The 16082-nt window shown below is 48.0% G+C and overlaps 1 protein-coding gene across 2 annotated transcripts in view; it reads right to left on the bottom strand.

Moving 5' to 3' along the window:
• ASXL3 (ASXL transcriptional regulator 3) overlaps positions 1-16082 on the bottom strand; it is a gene marked incomplete at its 3' end in the record, with an annotated part of 191422 nt that overhangs the window by 88214 nt on the left and 87126 nt on the right. The window lies entirely within an intron of this gene.

The raw sequence follows: 16082 nt of genomic DNA, 5'->3' as shown, positions 1-16082 counted from the left end.
AGCACGTCTTTCCGTCCTCCCACCTTCCGCCGGAGGGACGAGGTTAACACGGGAGGCTCTGCAGGAGCGCAGTGTGGGCCCCACCCCGTGCACATACGGGGGAAGGAGGTACTGGGAAACGAGGTACAGTGAGGGAGCACTACGGTGACTGGCAGAAGGAAGGCCCGGGTCCCAGGCAGGAGGCAAGAGGAAGTCAGATGGAAGAAAGTAACTTGAAAACATACTGTAAACGCTCAACATGTGGCTTTTTAAGGACAATGGGGTTAACACTAATCCAAGGAAATTTTCCAAGGAACAGCAGCCTAGGCGGACGCTGACCCTAGTGTCAAAAACACACAGAACAAGGGAGACTGGGAATTATTCCGGTCAGGCCCGGGAGCATTCGGGGACCCAGTGCTGCGAACACCCAAGCAGCTTTGGAGAGACTCAAGAGCATGTTGCCAGAAATGAACGTGTGGGTCATCGAAGAGAATGTTTGGGGGGAAAAAGAGTTCATGGAGTTTTGTTTTAGTACAGAACGCAATCAGCAAGCCAAACTGAACACGTTTTGGAAGATAAAATGATGGTTAGTGATTAACGCCAGGCACTTAACATACGTGATCTCGTTTCTGTCTCACAGCTTCCTTGCCCGATGGACAGGTATGATCTCCATACCGGAGAGAGAAAACGAAGGATGGAAAAGGCTGAATAACCGGCCCCTGGTCACACGGCCAATGGAACAGCAGAGCTCGATTCCAAGGCCAGGCCCATCATATTCCACTGAAAATATCTGGCGTCAATGCCAAGAACCGATGCCGACAATGCAATGTCTAAGGCAGCCTGATGTCCTTGCATCACGTTGGCAGTCCTGAAATAGGAAGTGAATGTCCAGGGAACAGCTCACTCAGCCCCGACATGAGAAAACGGAGAGCTGCTGGTGAACATGATCGGCCCAGGAGAGGCGACGGTTGCAGTAGCAAAAGGATTTGTCCATGGAGATAGTGAGAGGAGTCCTTGAATTAAAGATCAGGTGACCTTTTCTGTTTGATACCAATGGAATGTTTCCTTAAAACAGTCTAAATGTTCCAGGTAAGAAACATCTTAAAACACGGCTGGCATAAAACACAGGCTCCTACACTTCTCTCCTCGACATGACAGCGGGAGCAGGACTTTGTAAAGCCTTCACAAAGCTTACTTGTTCAGAAATATCTATACTAATAAAAGAGCAATATGCAAATGGTCGGGACACCCTCGCGTGTAACAACCGATCAGCAGGCTGCATGCACAACAGGTGCAGGTGAGCGGGGACTTGAAGCATCGGGGACTTGTGTCACACCATCACAACCCATCATCAGGAGGCTTGGGGCCCAGCGGAGGCCTCCATGAGTCTGGGCTGGGGGTCCAGAGGCCTCCGCCCAGCCTGGCCCGGGGGCAGGGCCCAGCAGAGACCTCAGCACAGCGAGGCCTGGGGGGGTCCCTCGGCTCCGTATGGTGTGGAGGTGGGACCCTCGGCTCTGGCCTACCTCTTTGGGGCAATCCATCGAGGAACCCCAGATGGGTGGGCGGGGCCTACCTCTTTGGGGCGATGGATGGTGGGGCTCCCAAACTGTGACAGGGCACAGGCCAGGATGGGGGACCCCGCCCCCAGAGTGCATGAATTTCACGCACTGGGTCACTAGTTAGAAATGATCATCATTTGGCCAGACCTAAACGAATGTGATAGAAGCCTAGCCAGAAGTAAAGGGGGCATTAGCAAATACGTTTTATTACTTTAACATTCTTAGAGTAGTATTTCTATTAAAAATAAAAAGGAAATTTACTAGTTAATTGAAAAGGATAACCAAATGGATTTTAGGGACTTTATGGAAAATGTGAGCGTGCTTCTGACTACTGGACATCTAAACAAATTTACTAGTTTTCTTAGGAAATGATATTCTTCGTAAGTGTTTCAAAGGTAAACATCAATGCAGCAGGATCAAACACCACCAGCCGCTGCATCCGTGTGCATGGAGTGAAAGCCTCGTGCCCTGCTTTCTCACGCTCCCATCGGCACCGGACCATCGGCGGTTGCCCTGTTGAGGGTGACAGACACCTAACTTACAAGTCAACTCGCTCTGTTTCTCTCTGACTCGGGAAACCACTGCATCCTGACACCTGTTTCAGCTTCGCCATATATGCCGCATTGTCTGGTTTAGGTTCAGTATTAAATTCAGTGTTAATAGTGATCCGCATGTCTGGACACGGTGTTTCCCAAGAAAGATTTTGTTCAACTTCGGGTCTAGAACTTCAGATGGAAGGCAGATCCATAAAACTGAAACAGTGTCAGGAAATACTATGAAGTTTCCCCCCAAGATGATTCATTTTCCTCTAAACCAACCTTAGTCTGCTTTATCTGACCTTCCAAGATCCCGGGGAAGGATTACAAGAATTCCTTTACTACCTGGGCACTTTTTTCTCAGTCCTTCTTTCTGGAATTGAGTCCTATTTTTCTGAGTCAAACTATTTTCCCTAATTAGTAAAATTCTGATAAAATAACTGTAGAATCTTAAAGAATGTAAATGTAATAGAACAGAATCTGTAAGGGAGTGTTCCTTTGGGTTAAAAACACTGTTAAGGGCGGGGGAAAGAAAGAGAAACATGGGTGAGGAACAATGTAATGAGTCCCCAGATTTCTAAGGGTATGCCTGCGTGTACGCCTTGACAACGTGGGCTGTTAACCTGGGCATGTCTGGCACAGATCCTTCTTGTGCCATGGGTGTGCTGAGGGTGGCGAGGTCTAAAAACGCTACGTCGTTGGACTGTGCAGGTGCATGCAGATTTATATTCTGACAGCACACACGGTTTCCGCTTGGACTTATTCTTGTCGCTTTCTCAGTAACAGACATGACAAGTAAATAACAGAGGGTTTGTTTTAAACCGTTGCCTGAGTGTTTATCTCAGGGACTGAGTTTGGCCTCTGAAATCCAAGCCAAAGAAAATGCATGTTGAAGGAAGGACGTGGGGAAAACCCCGGTACACCGAGTGGCACCGGGAGCCAGCAACTGAAGGATCAGGACAGATGTTCCAGCCAGTGAGCGTCCGACACGGACGTGCAGCGAAGAGGGGGCTGCCTCCTTGGCATTCAGTTCAGGAGGGGAGCTCTTTCCTGACCGTGCCCGGGCGCCATCACAACACGAATGCCAGGGTCTTACCCCTCCAAACCCCACAGGACGGCCTGCTCCTCCGGGGGTGGACACACGGATGAGGAACACAATTTTAAAGCAACAGAAACACTATTTCTGAGTACATATGGCTTGACTGCCCCGACTCGGCACGCCACAAACGTAGTGCAAAGCTAATGTGCTCCTTTTAAATTCAAGCCATTAATGGGATCCTTGGCATTTGCCGCTCATCTGCCTCTACGTTCTTTCCCTCTCAGACTCCCAAAGCCCGTCTCCAAAACATTCTGTTTGGGAGCAAAGTGAGGTGGAGGGTGACGGGACCCTGGGACAGGGACGAAGGCAGAGAAGCGGGCAGCTGGGTTCCTGCAGCCTGGATTTCAGCCTCTGTCCGCAGGGTCTCCAGCTTGCCCCGCTCTCTCCTCTTGTTCATTCCCCATGCATCTTGAAAATGTGGCTGAGCTGGGAAACATGGGTTAGGGCTCATTCTTTTAAATATGGGTTAGAGCTCATACTTTTAAAGTTGGGTGCTAGGAGACGGGACGGTGCCATTCCCTCCAATCTCATTACTAACCCATTGGCAGGTGTGCAAGAGGCCTTTGACCTTGAACTTGGGACACAAAGGGCGGGCGGGCTCAGAGGGCAATCTTGATCTTGACTCTGTTTCTCCTTCCAGTCCCACATTTTGGTGGTGCCCCCCCCCCACCCGCACTCCCACCCTCTCTGATGCAGCCACAGAGACCCGGCCGGATTCCCTGAACACATATACCTGCTGATTTGCTGCAATTGTTCTGACTGTCCCTCTTCCATGTACCCTTTCTCCATCTCTCTGCCTGGCAAACTGATTTTTAAAATTACATTTATTGAGGTAAGCCTGGCCGGCGTGGCTCAGTGGTTGAGCAACGATCTCTGAACCAGGAGGTCACGGTTTGATTCCTGGTCAGGGCACAGGCCTCGGATGCAGGAGGGAGCCGATCAATAATTCTCTATCATCACTGATGTTTCTCCTCTCTCCCTCTCCCTTCCTCTATGAAGTCAATAAAAATATATTTAAAAGTTTGTTGAGGTAACATTGGTTAATAACATGATATAAATTTCACATGTACGATTTTATAATAAACATCTGTATTCTCTACTGTGTGCTCCCCAAGAAGTCCAGTTTCCTTCTGCCTCCATGTACTTGACCCCCGCTTCCTCGCTTCTCCCCCTCCTCTGGTAACCACCGTCTGTTGTCTGTAGCTATGCGGTATTTTTGGTACTTTCTCTTTGGTTCACTTGTTGCTTTTTGTTTTATATCCCACATGGGAGTGAAATCATATGGTTCTTGTCCTTTTCTATCTGAATTATTTCACTAAGTATAATACCCTCAAGATCCATCCATGACATTGTAATTGACAATGTTTCATCTTTTTTATGGCCGAGTATTCCACCGTCTATATGTACCACTGAGCATTATTTACAAGAGCCAACACATGGAAACAACCCAAGTGTCCTTCAACAGGTGACTGGACAAACTCATCTTGACAGACCAAACTCACACAGCCTCCCCCAAAACTTTCCTGATCACCCCGGTCTCTGAGGTGGGCTTCCTCCTCCCCTAATCATGGTCCCTTGGAACTTAGTGCACGAATTCACCACAGTCCCGGGGGGGGGGGGGGGGGACGTTTCTGCCTCACCACCCACAGGCTCAGCAACTCAGGGACTGATGTACGTACAGATCTATACATGTTGACCTATAAATGTTTATGAAACTAAAGTGTCCCGTTTGATTTTCATTAAATTTACCTAAACACTTTTTAAAGTTAACTTTCAATCACTGTTTTTCATAAGAATTCATGGAAGGGGAGGTCAGCAAAACACAGTTTTTCATTATGCAAATGCACACAAAAAAGGTGAGTTTATTTATTTACTTTTTAAAATCTTGATGGTTGTAAGTATGACCTATGTCCCCTTTCCCCCCAGCCCCATTTACCCCTTCTCTAGCCCACCTCCACCCCTCCACCCCAGGCTCACTTTGGAAACAGACGCCCTATTTTGAAAATGTTTAAATGATCCTGGAGCCCATTCGGGCAAATATGGAGACGGAAGCACATAACGTCCTGTACAAGTTCGTGGAAGACACAGGGCCGGCCACTAACTGCTTCCTTCTGCTGTCCTGACTCGCCGCCTTATTCTAAGAGGACAGTCACGGTTTAGAGGTCGCAGAGTGAAATAAAAATAAATGTAGAGTCAGATTTAGACATCGCGATGCTTACTTGGAATAGCAGGAGCTGCTTGGGGACAGAACCAACAAACAGACCGGGATCTTGCATAACACAGTCACTCCCACAAAGGGATTCGTGCGTCTCACTGGGCTGCACAGTAAGTAACAGGCTACCTGAGGCAACGGGTGTTCGAAGGTTCAATCGAGGCAGGGAGAGGGGGCATCCTTGGGTCAATCTCATTTCTATCAGTTCCCCCTCCAACGACCCCCTTTCCCAGTTTCTGAAAACTCATACTAGATGCTGTCAAATCAACACGGGTATCTGTAGAAATAACCCTGATACACACAATTGCTTTAATACTGTTTTCATAAAGAAAAACTGAAGTCAACGACCACACATGAATTCTAACACGTGTGCCACATGTTAGGATTCAGTCACATTTTAAAAGAGGGAGCACATTTATTTTTTTATTAATTATTCATTCAGTTGTAAAACTTTTATCAAGCACTTTCATGCCAAGTCCTGTATAAAATGCAGGGAGAAAAACAGTGAACAAGACCCAAATACTAACTGTGAGACCACAACTTTTAAAAGGTAACTTTCAAAGAACAGTAGTATAGAACTCGTAATTTTACCTGAGAAAAACAAGGTCTATAAAAGCTTAGTCATGATAACTACAATTTGTTTTGAAAGATTAACAAGCAGGTAATTTGAAAGTATCCCTAATAAAAAAAGCTTCTGTTTCTGTGTGTGTGTGTGTGTGTGTGTGTGTATATACACACACACCTGTACTGAGTGGCCAGATTATTATGATCTCTGAATGCATAATAATCTGGCCACTCAGTGTATATCCTATATAATAAAAGGCTAATATGCAAATTGTCCCCTCAACCAGGAGTTCAACCAGCAGGCAGGCCGGCTAACCACCCATGTCCCCTCCCCCTGGCCAGGCTGGCCGGACCCCACCCATGCACGAATTCATGCACCGGGCCTCTAATATACATACACACACACACTGAGTGGCCAGATTATTATGAGTTCAGAGATCATAATAATCTGGCCACTCAGTGTGTATATACTAGAGACCCAGTGCATGAAATTTGTGCATGGCGGGGGTGGGGTGTCCCTCAGCCCAGCCTGCACCCTCTCCAATCTGGGACCCCTCAAGGGATGTCCAACTGCCCATTTAGGCCAGGATTGGGCCTAAACGGGCAGTCGGACATCCCTCTCACATTCCAGGACTGCTGGCTCCCAACTGCTCGCCTGCCTGCCTTCCTGATTGCCCTAACCGCTTCCACCTGCCAGCTTGATCACCCATTAACCACTCCCCTGCCAGCCTGATTGATGCCTAACTGGTCCCCTGCCAGCCTGTTTTCCCCTAACTGCCCTCCCCTGCAGGCCTGGTCACTTCTAACTGCCCTCCCCTGCAGGCCTGGTTCCTTCCAACTGCCCTCTCCTGTAGGCCTGGTCACCCCTAACTGCCCTCCCTTGCAGGCCTGGTCCCCCACAACTGCTCTCCCCTGCAGGCCTGTGTCCATCCCAACTGCCTTTCCCTGCAGGCCTGGTCGCCCCCAACTTCCCTCCTCTGCCGGCTTGGTCACCCCTAACTGCCCCCCCTGCTGGCCTGATCGCCCACAACTGCCCTCCCTTGCAGGCCTGGTCCCTCCCAACTGCCCTCCCCTGCTGGCCATCTTGTGTCCACATGGGGGCAGGACCTTTGACCACATGGGGGCAGCCATCTTGTGTGTTGGAGTGATGGTCAATCTGCATATTACTCTTTTATTAGCTAGGATAGAGGCCTGGTGCACGGGTGGGGGCCAGCTGGTTTGCCCTAAAGGATGTCCCAGATCAGGGTGGGGTTCCCTTGGAGCATGGGGTGGCCTGGGTGAGGGGTCTGTGGTGGTTTGCAGGCCAGCCACGCCCCCTGGTGACCCAAGCGGAGGTCCTGGTATCTGGGGTTTATTTATCTTCTACAATTGAAACTTTGTAGCCTGGAGTGGGGCCAAGCCTTCTGCTCGCTCTGTGGCTGCCGCCATTTCTGTTGGGATTTATTTATCTTCTATAATTGAAACTTTTTGTAGCCTTAAGCGGAGGCCTGGGCCGGCCAGGGTATGTGGAAAGCTTGGCTTCCTCCATCGCCGGGGGCAACCCTAGCCTCCTGCTCTTTCCCACTCCGTGGCTGCCGCCATTTCTGTTTGGGTTTATGTATCTTCTATCATTGAAACTTTGTAGCCTTGAGTGGAGGCCTAGGCCGGCAAGGGCAGGCAGAAAGCTTGGCTTCCTCCATTGCCGGGGAAACCCAAGCCTCCCTCCTGCTCTCTGTGGCTGTAGCCATCTTGGTTGGGTTTCTTTGCATATTTGCTCCTGATTGGCTGGTGGGCGTGACTTGTGGGTGTACCGGAGTGATGGTTAATTTGCATAATACATCATAGTTACACTTGAGATTGTGTGCATCAGATATTCTGGAAATATACAGCAACAAAATACATGCCAAAAAAAAAACACCTGTTTGAAATGATGTGGAAGACCAGGTAAAACCCATCTGACCCAAACTAAATCTTTCCTGAACTCTATGTCTTACAGAAAAAATAAAAAAATAAAGTAATAATTCCTTAGTCCTCTTTTGATCTAGACTAAGGAAAAGTGTCCTCTCCCAAAGCATTCCTATTCTAAGGTAGATATAAGTGTCTGGATTTAAATAATTTCCCTGTTGCATTAAAGAAAACATTCAAAGGGTATGAGATATCAAGACAGGCCAATTAAATAGAGCAATAATAGATAAACTAATGGAAATAATAATTCCCCCCTAAACAAATTTTCCAGGGAGAAAGCATCTGAACATATGTATTGATACTTGACAATATTTAGCACCATATAACCTATGAATAAAACAGACCTAACGTAACTGAAGCTTTAACTATACCTATGGCCTGCTTCATTGGCCCAACCCAATGAATGCACTCCACCTGTCCCACGGATACCATAAAAATATCCCTGGAAACTCGGACAAGAAAAGACACACCCAAATCAGAGAGAGAAAGATTTCATGGGAAAAACATAGCTCTTAGGCACTAGCCTCGCACCACCTAACCCTCCTACCACGGAAGCGGTGCGGCTTCCTCTCAGAGCCACGGACAGCATGTCACCATAAGCTGCCCGCGTGCGGAAAACGTTAGCACCTATCTCTCCCACACGGCACAGCGCCTGTGACGGCGCAGGCGTCCTCAAACTACAGCCCGCGGGCTACATGCGGCCCGCCGAGGACATTTATCCGGCCCGCCGGGTGCCGCTGTCTGTCCTGCTTAGCAGCCGACACGTCCCGGGCCCGCAGTGCGCATAGGAATTTGTTCATAGTTGTTTTTTTTTAACTATAGTCCGGCCCTCCAACGGTCTGAGGGACAGGGAACTGGCCCCCTGTTTAAAAAGTTTGAGGACCCCTGGGCTACAGTGCGTCAGGCTCCCGAAACATCTACACAGAAGTACAGCAACCCACCTGGAAAGTGGGAAATAGAAAAAAGCGGGAGGAAGAGTATCGGCACAAGGTCGGTGGAGGTCAGGGGTAAGTGCTGCCCTCCCGGGCCTGCTGGTCACTGCTTTATGCCCAACACAGGGAAGGGGACTCCAAGTACAGCCAGCGACACGAGAGGAGGGTCCCGTGCAGCCAGCTGCTGGGGAAACGGTTATCCACTGTCACTTTCGACAAGAAGGAGAGCAGGGATGGCCCGGTATCAACTTTAATCACAAACTGCATACATCAAGCTGAAGTTGGGCTAGCTGCGCTGAGTAATTTCGAGAATACCTTTAATTTTGACGTTATTTGAGAGGAGGTTTGTTTTTATTATGAGATCATAGTCTCTTTCCAATCCTTATCTCCACATGATGAAATATTTCCCTCGCAGCACAGAAAATGAGGGGGAAAGTACACTTAAATGGGCTAATTTGTCTGCACTTAACAAGAAAACTTGCTTTTCTTCCCTGACTCTTGAATAAATCTTATTATACAAGAACAGAGGCCGCAGTTCAAGGGGAAATAGGGAAGAAAAAGAGGTCCCTGGTGGGTCACACAAGTACAGAAGAGTAACCTAGAGGTAATGTTTGAAGGGGCCGGGCCAAGGCATTGGGAGAGTTAGAACAAAGGGAGTGGGATCTAGAGGATGTCCGGCTGCTCTCCATCATGAGGGGAATGGGGGCGAGGGGAGAAAATTCATTTAAGTAAAAGCACAAATGATTTTAGCTGAAGGAAGAAATGCTTGACCGTAAAGGTTATCAAAAATGCAGAAAGGCTTGCCAAAACCGGTTTGGCTCAGTGGATAGAGCGTCGGCCTGCGGACTGAAAGGTCCCAGGTTCGATTCCGGTCAAGGGCATGTACCTTGGTTGCGGGCACATCCCCAGTAGGAGGTGTGCAGGAGGCAGCTGATCGATGTTTCTCTCTCATCGATGTTTCTAACTCTCTATCCCTCTCCCTTCCTCTCTGTAAAAAATCAATAAAATATATTTAAAAAAAAAATGCAGAAAGGCAGGTAGAAAGGGACTGTGAGTCCCAGCCCTGGGACATGTGCTATTAGAATAATGTCTCATGAATCCACCGGGTTAAGTAAAATGCTGGCAGGAGGGACAGGCCTCCAGGAATGTCCGAGGCCCGCGTGCTGCCCGTGGACTGTGAAAGCTGTGGGCAGGGATGGAAGCGGGGGGGAGGAGGAGAGTGGGCAGCGGAAGCTTTACAGCCTGCCGTGGCTGTTGCTCTGCGTTTGCTTTCACATGTAACCGAGCCAGCATCACTTTCCCCGACTCCGGTGCCCCGAGGCCACCGATGCAGAACAGGTGTCACCATGAGCCAACAGCGCCGTCCAGGAACATGCAGACGTTGGATACGAGACAAGTGAGCTTCACCTGAGAACATGGGGGACCTGGCAGGATTCCCCGCCCTCACCTACCACACGGGAGTGGCCGCCAGGGAGAAACTGATCGTGGCCTCTCATGCCACCCTGCGGACAGCCACCAGGAGCACAGACAAGCTCCTGAAACACCTCCGGCAAAACAAGGCCGGGAGGCCACGAGGAGTGTGCCTCGGCTGGGTGGGCGACGCTTTTAAAGTTACTCAGAACAGCCCGGCCGGTGTGGCTCAGCGGTGGGGCATCAACCAATGAACCAGGAGGTCACGGTTCCGGTCTGGGTCAGGGCACGTGCCTGGCTGGCGGGCTCGATCCCCAGTAGGAGGTGTGCAGGAGGCAGCCGATCCATGATTCTCATCAGTGATGTTTCTATCTCTCTCTCCCTCTCCCTGCCTCTCTGAAATAAAAAGTATATATATATATATTAAAAGAAAGAGCGAGCCCTAACCGGTGTGGCTCAGTGGATAGAGCGTCGGCCTGCGGACTGAAGGGTCCCAGGTTCGATTCCGGTCAAGGGCATGTACCTTGGTTGCGGGCACATCCTCAGTAGGAGGTGTGCAGGAGGCAGCTGATCGATGTTTCTCTCTCATCAATGTTTCTAACTCTCTATCCCTCTCCCTTCCTCTCTGTGAAAAATCAATAAAAAATATATTTTTTAAAAAAAGAAAGAAAGAAAGTTACTCAGCACACTCCATGCACAATGCACAGCCTGCACGGTCCTCCCCAGCTGCGCGTAACGCTGCCCAGGAGACACGGTCAGGGCTGCCCCTGCGGACGCCGAGGCCTCATTAGTCCACATCGCCCTTCCTCCAGGAAGCGCCTCATCTGTGTGTAATTGATGTCTCCTCCGAGAGCCCCTGCACACACTCGGGCCATCTTAAAGCACTTTTCCCTTTTGAAACGCTACCCCTCCAAGTGCGGCCTCGGAGGCAGCGAAAACAAAGAGTGGGCCGAGTAAGGTTTCATTAAGTTCACACGACTCTGCCAAGAATCACACAACCAGAAACCCCCGTGCAGAACGGGCCCTAAAGAATAATGAAAGAAGGACCATAGAAAATTCTTCAGCTGTGGGAGCCATTATTTACCCCCGGACCTAAGGGCTGAAACGTAGGATGTATGTTCTCTGTAATTTCCCCCCCTAAATAGAGACTTAAAATACTAATCCCCCCGCCAGATTGCTGCTTCCTCCCTGAAAGCCATTAGGGTTAATAACATACAGGAGCGCATTTGATCTCTGTGGATGAGAATTGTACAATCTCCAATTTCCTCATTTAAAAAAAAAAATTAAACAGAGTGGTTGCTTTTGAGTTTAAACATGAAATATATTAGGGCCACAAAAGGAGCAGCTCGTTTTCCTGCTAATAATAATAATTTATAAAGAGAAGGTGAAGGCTATCTACTGATGGTATCATTTTATATGAAATATAAACGGGTTCCGCAGCCAGCAACGTGCCGCAAGTCAATTTAATATGTGTGAGCAAACTTATGATGCACCAATGTATTATGCTCAGAAAACAACTCACACACACACACACACACACCCATAAATCTCTGACTAAAATAGCCCATAAAATTCAAAATATTTTCTTTGGGTGACACAGATCTATACTTATATTGGCATAAATGGTCATGGGTTGTCAACAAAGATATATCAAGTGATTCACCTAAATCACTCTTCGATCCCGAGAGCTAAGCTTGTAAAATGTGAAGAGTTTACTTATTAACTTGAGAAACTGTTTAGGAGTCAAAGAAACATAACACATAACTATAGTTCTGTGTCTTGTAAATTCTATAATCAATAATATGCCCCTTTTCCCACACTGTAAAAATTTTAAACAAAACCATAAAACAAAACATCTTGGCAAAGCGACTCCCACTTAAAATCCAGCCGCCGATGGCCAGAAGAGGGCCAAGGCAATGGCTGTTTTTATCTTCATTCGACCGAAGGACTCCAGTGCTACCGACTGGAATTAAGCTGCTAAGATTTTTTTTTTCTTCCCAGTTTTCGTCAAGTGCTTTCTTTTCAAATGCTTCGCCGCCGCCCCCCTTTAATTAAGGGTGCAGCCAAAGTCAATTAATCTTTGTTAATCTGAAATAACTCTTATGGTGGCAGAGGTTTCTTCTTCAGAGTGCCACAAGGGGATATTACAGATGGATAGTTATTAGCATTCACCTCAGTACCTCCCACTATTTCATTCCAAAGGAGAAATGGAAAGGGAGGAGTGGGGTGAGATAAAAATAAAAAGGAAGGAACAGATGCTGGAGGCCTTCTCTCCCCCCCCACCCGTTCCTCTTGCCCTGCCCTTCCTCCCATGTCCACACATCCCCCCACAGGCCCCACCTTTTCCCTCTGATTATATTTTCAAAGTATATTTGTACAGCTGTAAGAAGTATGGGTATTATATCCATTCTAACTCCTGGTTCAAATATGTATTCTACACAGAGTAAGCAAGAAAAATCACCTAAACCAGTTCCGTTTCCGGGAATGTATTATGGATTTGTAAGAAATCACGTGGCATCCCTCTTCTTCATGTGGATAAGCCAAGGGTTCCTTGGCCAAGTTTTCAAGCTTATAATCGGAACCGATGTGGACAAAGGTTGTGAAGGCAAACTACATCCAAGGCTCCTGGCTCGGTGATCCCTGTGGTTCCAGCAGGCTCTCGGGGTTACACACATTACACACATCTACCTGGGCTTGCCACTTGGACGAGACATGGAACTTCTCTGAGTGTGTTTGCTCACTACTAAAAAAATAATATCCCAGAGCCTGGGAGTGACTATCTCACAGGACTACTGTGAGGATTAAACCATATACATGTGCGGAGCTTACAAAGGGTGGGCATTATAAGCACTCAATATACAAGTATTTTCAGTATCTAGGTTTTGAAAAGGAATCCTAAGGCCAAGTTAATGGACTATACATATAAGCATATCCCATTTACAGGGATGAGAAATATACTTGTCCTACGAGAAGCAGTTGTGGTTTGCAATAAGATGCAAAGTGGGCAAATCAAGGAATACTCGAGGAAATAAGCTATTTACTATGCTCCCAGTGATTCCCCCCAAGCCATTTCCCTAATGCAATTTCAAAGGCGAGGCCAGGAAATTCTAGATTGGGTCACGTCAGCTGGAGATGTGTACCTATTCACATGTCCAATTAGGGGAGTCTGCCTATCACGCTTTGGTTTAATAATTGGCTGAGTGCTCTCACCCTCTCTCCGACCCCATCCCAGCCACTGACATCCTCCCGCTCTTCCCTCTCACATTCAGGATCCGCCATTCCCAAACCCTCCTGTGAGCCCCTTCTTTGCTTTGCACACTCCCTTTGCATCTCAATCTCCAGAACCTGGCTCGCTCCTATGGACACCTCTTCCTCTTCCGCCCTCTCAGGCAGCAGCAGCCCCTCTCTATGCCACATGGCTTGTGCCACCGGATTAGAAATGGGGCAGGCGGCACCCATTCCCCTTCCTGCTCCTTAGATGCCTCTGGCATTGTAACTCGAGTCCTCAGACGAGAGTGCCAGTTGCTCCTCCTCATTGTACTGACCCCCAAGGAACTCCTGCATGACTCCCCTCCACTGTATGAAGATTTCAGCTCCTAAATGGCATACCCTTTCCATGCTAGTTCTACCACAATTCTCTGTTTCAGTTATCCACACAGATGATCCTGTAATACTGTACGGCAGGAACACCCTTTGCAAGAGGAGTGGGGAACCCCAGGCCCAGGGGCCGCATAAGGCCCGAGAAATCATTTGGTCTGGCCCTGCCAAGGCAGTAGTGGTAAGTTAATTAAACGTTTGACCAAAGAGAGCAGGCTTATGTTTATGTTGATACATTTATATGGCCCGTGAATGATGTTATAAATATCCAACTGGCCCTTGGTAGAAAAAGATTCCCCACCCCCTGCTTTACAACATCTTCATGCAAAAAAGAGAAAGCGACGTTTCCTCCTACTAGATCCTGTTCCAGGACTAAGGTGGGGCAATGGCGAGCTGCTGACTTTCAGCTACGGATGCCCCCTCACCCAGGCCACTCTGAAAAGCACGTGCACACACTGCCTGACCCCTCTGGTCAGCCTGAAACCCAGCCTCCACCCTTCCACTCACTTCAGACATATACACTGAGTGGCCAGATTATTGTGATCTCTGAACACATAATAATCTGGCCACTCAGTGTATATCCTATATAATAAAAGGCTAATATGCAAATTGTCCCCTCGACCAGGAGTTCGACCAGCAGGCAGGCTGGCCAACCGCCCATGTCCCCTCCCCCTGGCCAGGCTGGCCGGACCCCACCCATGCACGAATTCATGAACCAGGCCTCTAATACACACACACACACACACACACACACACACACACACACACACTGAGTGGCCAGATTATTATGTATTCAGAGATCATAATAATCTGGCCACTTAGTGTATTCCACAATGTTACCCTGAACTCAACTAAATACACCTGAATACACCCCACTCTCCCATCACCCATTCTTTTAACTCATTTTCTCTGTAACAACAAATCCACCCAAAGATGCCTCCCCCTTTCACACCATCCCTCCCACACAGGGTCTTCACCCACTCCCTCAACCAGTTTCAATTCCACGGAGACTGATCTTAACCACCCTATTTCATGCACCCTCACGTCCCTTGCCCCTCACTCTTTTAATCATTGATGCCTGGCAAAATCCCAACTCTAGTCAAATCCAACTCTGTGCTTACTCTAGACTTGTTCAGTCGGTCATGAACTTGACTGAGAAAAATGCACAGCCATGCTGACTGGTCTCATTCAATTCAGCATTAGCAACTTTAAGGGTATCCTTAAGGATGTCAGACTCTAGAGACAAATGTTTCATATCTTCTCCTGAAATCTCTACAAAACTATCTTCCCTATCCTCACCCTTAGCTGATGAGTATGTTTCCTATTTCACTGAGAAAAAGAAGCAAACTCCTACAAGCCCTCTCCCACATGTACTCGCCTACCTTTATTTCTAGCCAAACACCCTCACATTTCCGACTGCTTCCTTAGAAAACCTCTCATACTACTAAGTAAGACGTATCTCCTCATCTGTTCAAAAGGTCTCATTTGCTTCCCCGCCGGTGTGGCTCAGTGGTTGAGCACTGACCCATGAACCAAAAGGCCCCCTGTGATTCCTGGTGAGGGCACATGCCAGGGTTGCAGGCTCCATCCTCAGTAGGGGTGTGCAGGAGGCAGCCGATAGACGTTTCTATCTCTCTATCCCTCTCCCTTCCTCTCTCTCTAAAATCAATAAAAACATATTTAAAAGATCTTATTCCTTCTCATCATCTCATAAGCACATGGCAGTGGGATACCCTCCTCACTATCAAATCCTGCTCCTCAACTGGATTTTTCCACCCGTCTACAATTATTTTAATACTTACCTCTCATATTAAAAGAAGTTTCTCTTGGCTACACTTTCCCATTTCCCTCCTTCCCTTTATCGCAAAAATCCATGAAAGAATTGTCCACGCGTGGGGTCTCCAATTTCTGTTCTCTTAAGCCCACTCCATTCAGGCTTGTGGTCTCACCAGTGCACAAAAAGTGTCCTTTGTCAAAAGAGTTCAACATTAGCCTCGCAAAGCTAAACCCGATAGCTATTTCTAAGTCTTCATGATATGCTGACATTTCAAAAACATCTGACATAGGTGAGTCGGTTCCTCCCCAGAAATACTTTCTTCCCTCGGTTTCCAGAACAGACCACATGTTCTCCTGCCCATTTATCCTCAGCCTCATTTGTGGGTTCTACAGTCCTGCTAACTTTTTAACATTCAAGTCCCCTGGAGCGTAGTCTTTGGACCTCTTCTCTTTCTCATTTACCTTCAGTTTCTT

The sequence above is a fragment of the Plecotus auritus genome, assembly GCF_963455305.1.
Source record: "Plecotus auritus genome assembly, chromosome: 8".
NCBI classification, from domain to species: domain Eukaryota; kingdom Metazoa; phylum Chordata; class Mammalia; order Chiroptera; family Vespertilionidae; genus Plecotus; species Plecotus auritus.
This window is presented reverse-complemented; position numbering and strand designations above follow the sequence as displayed.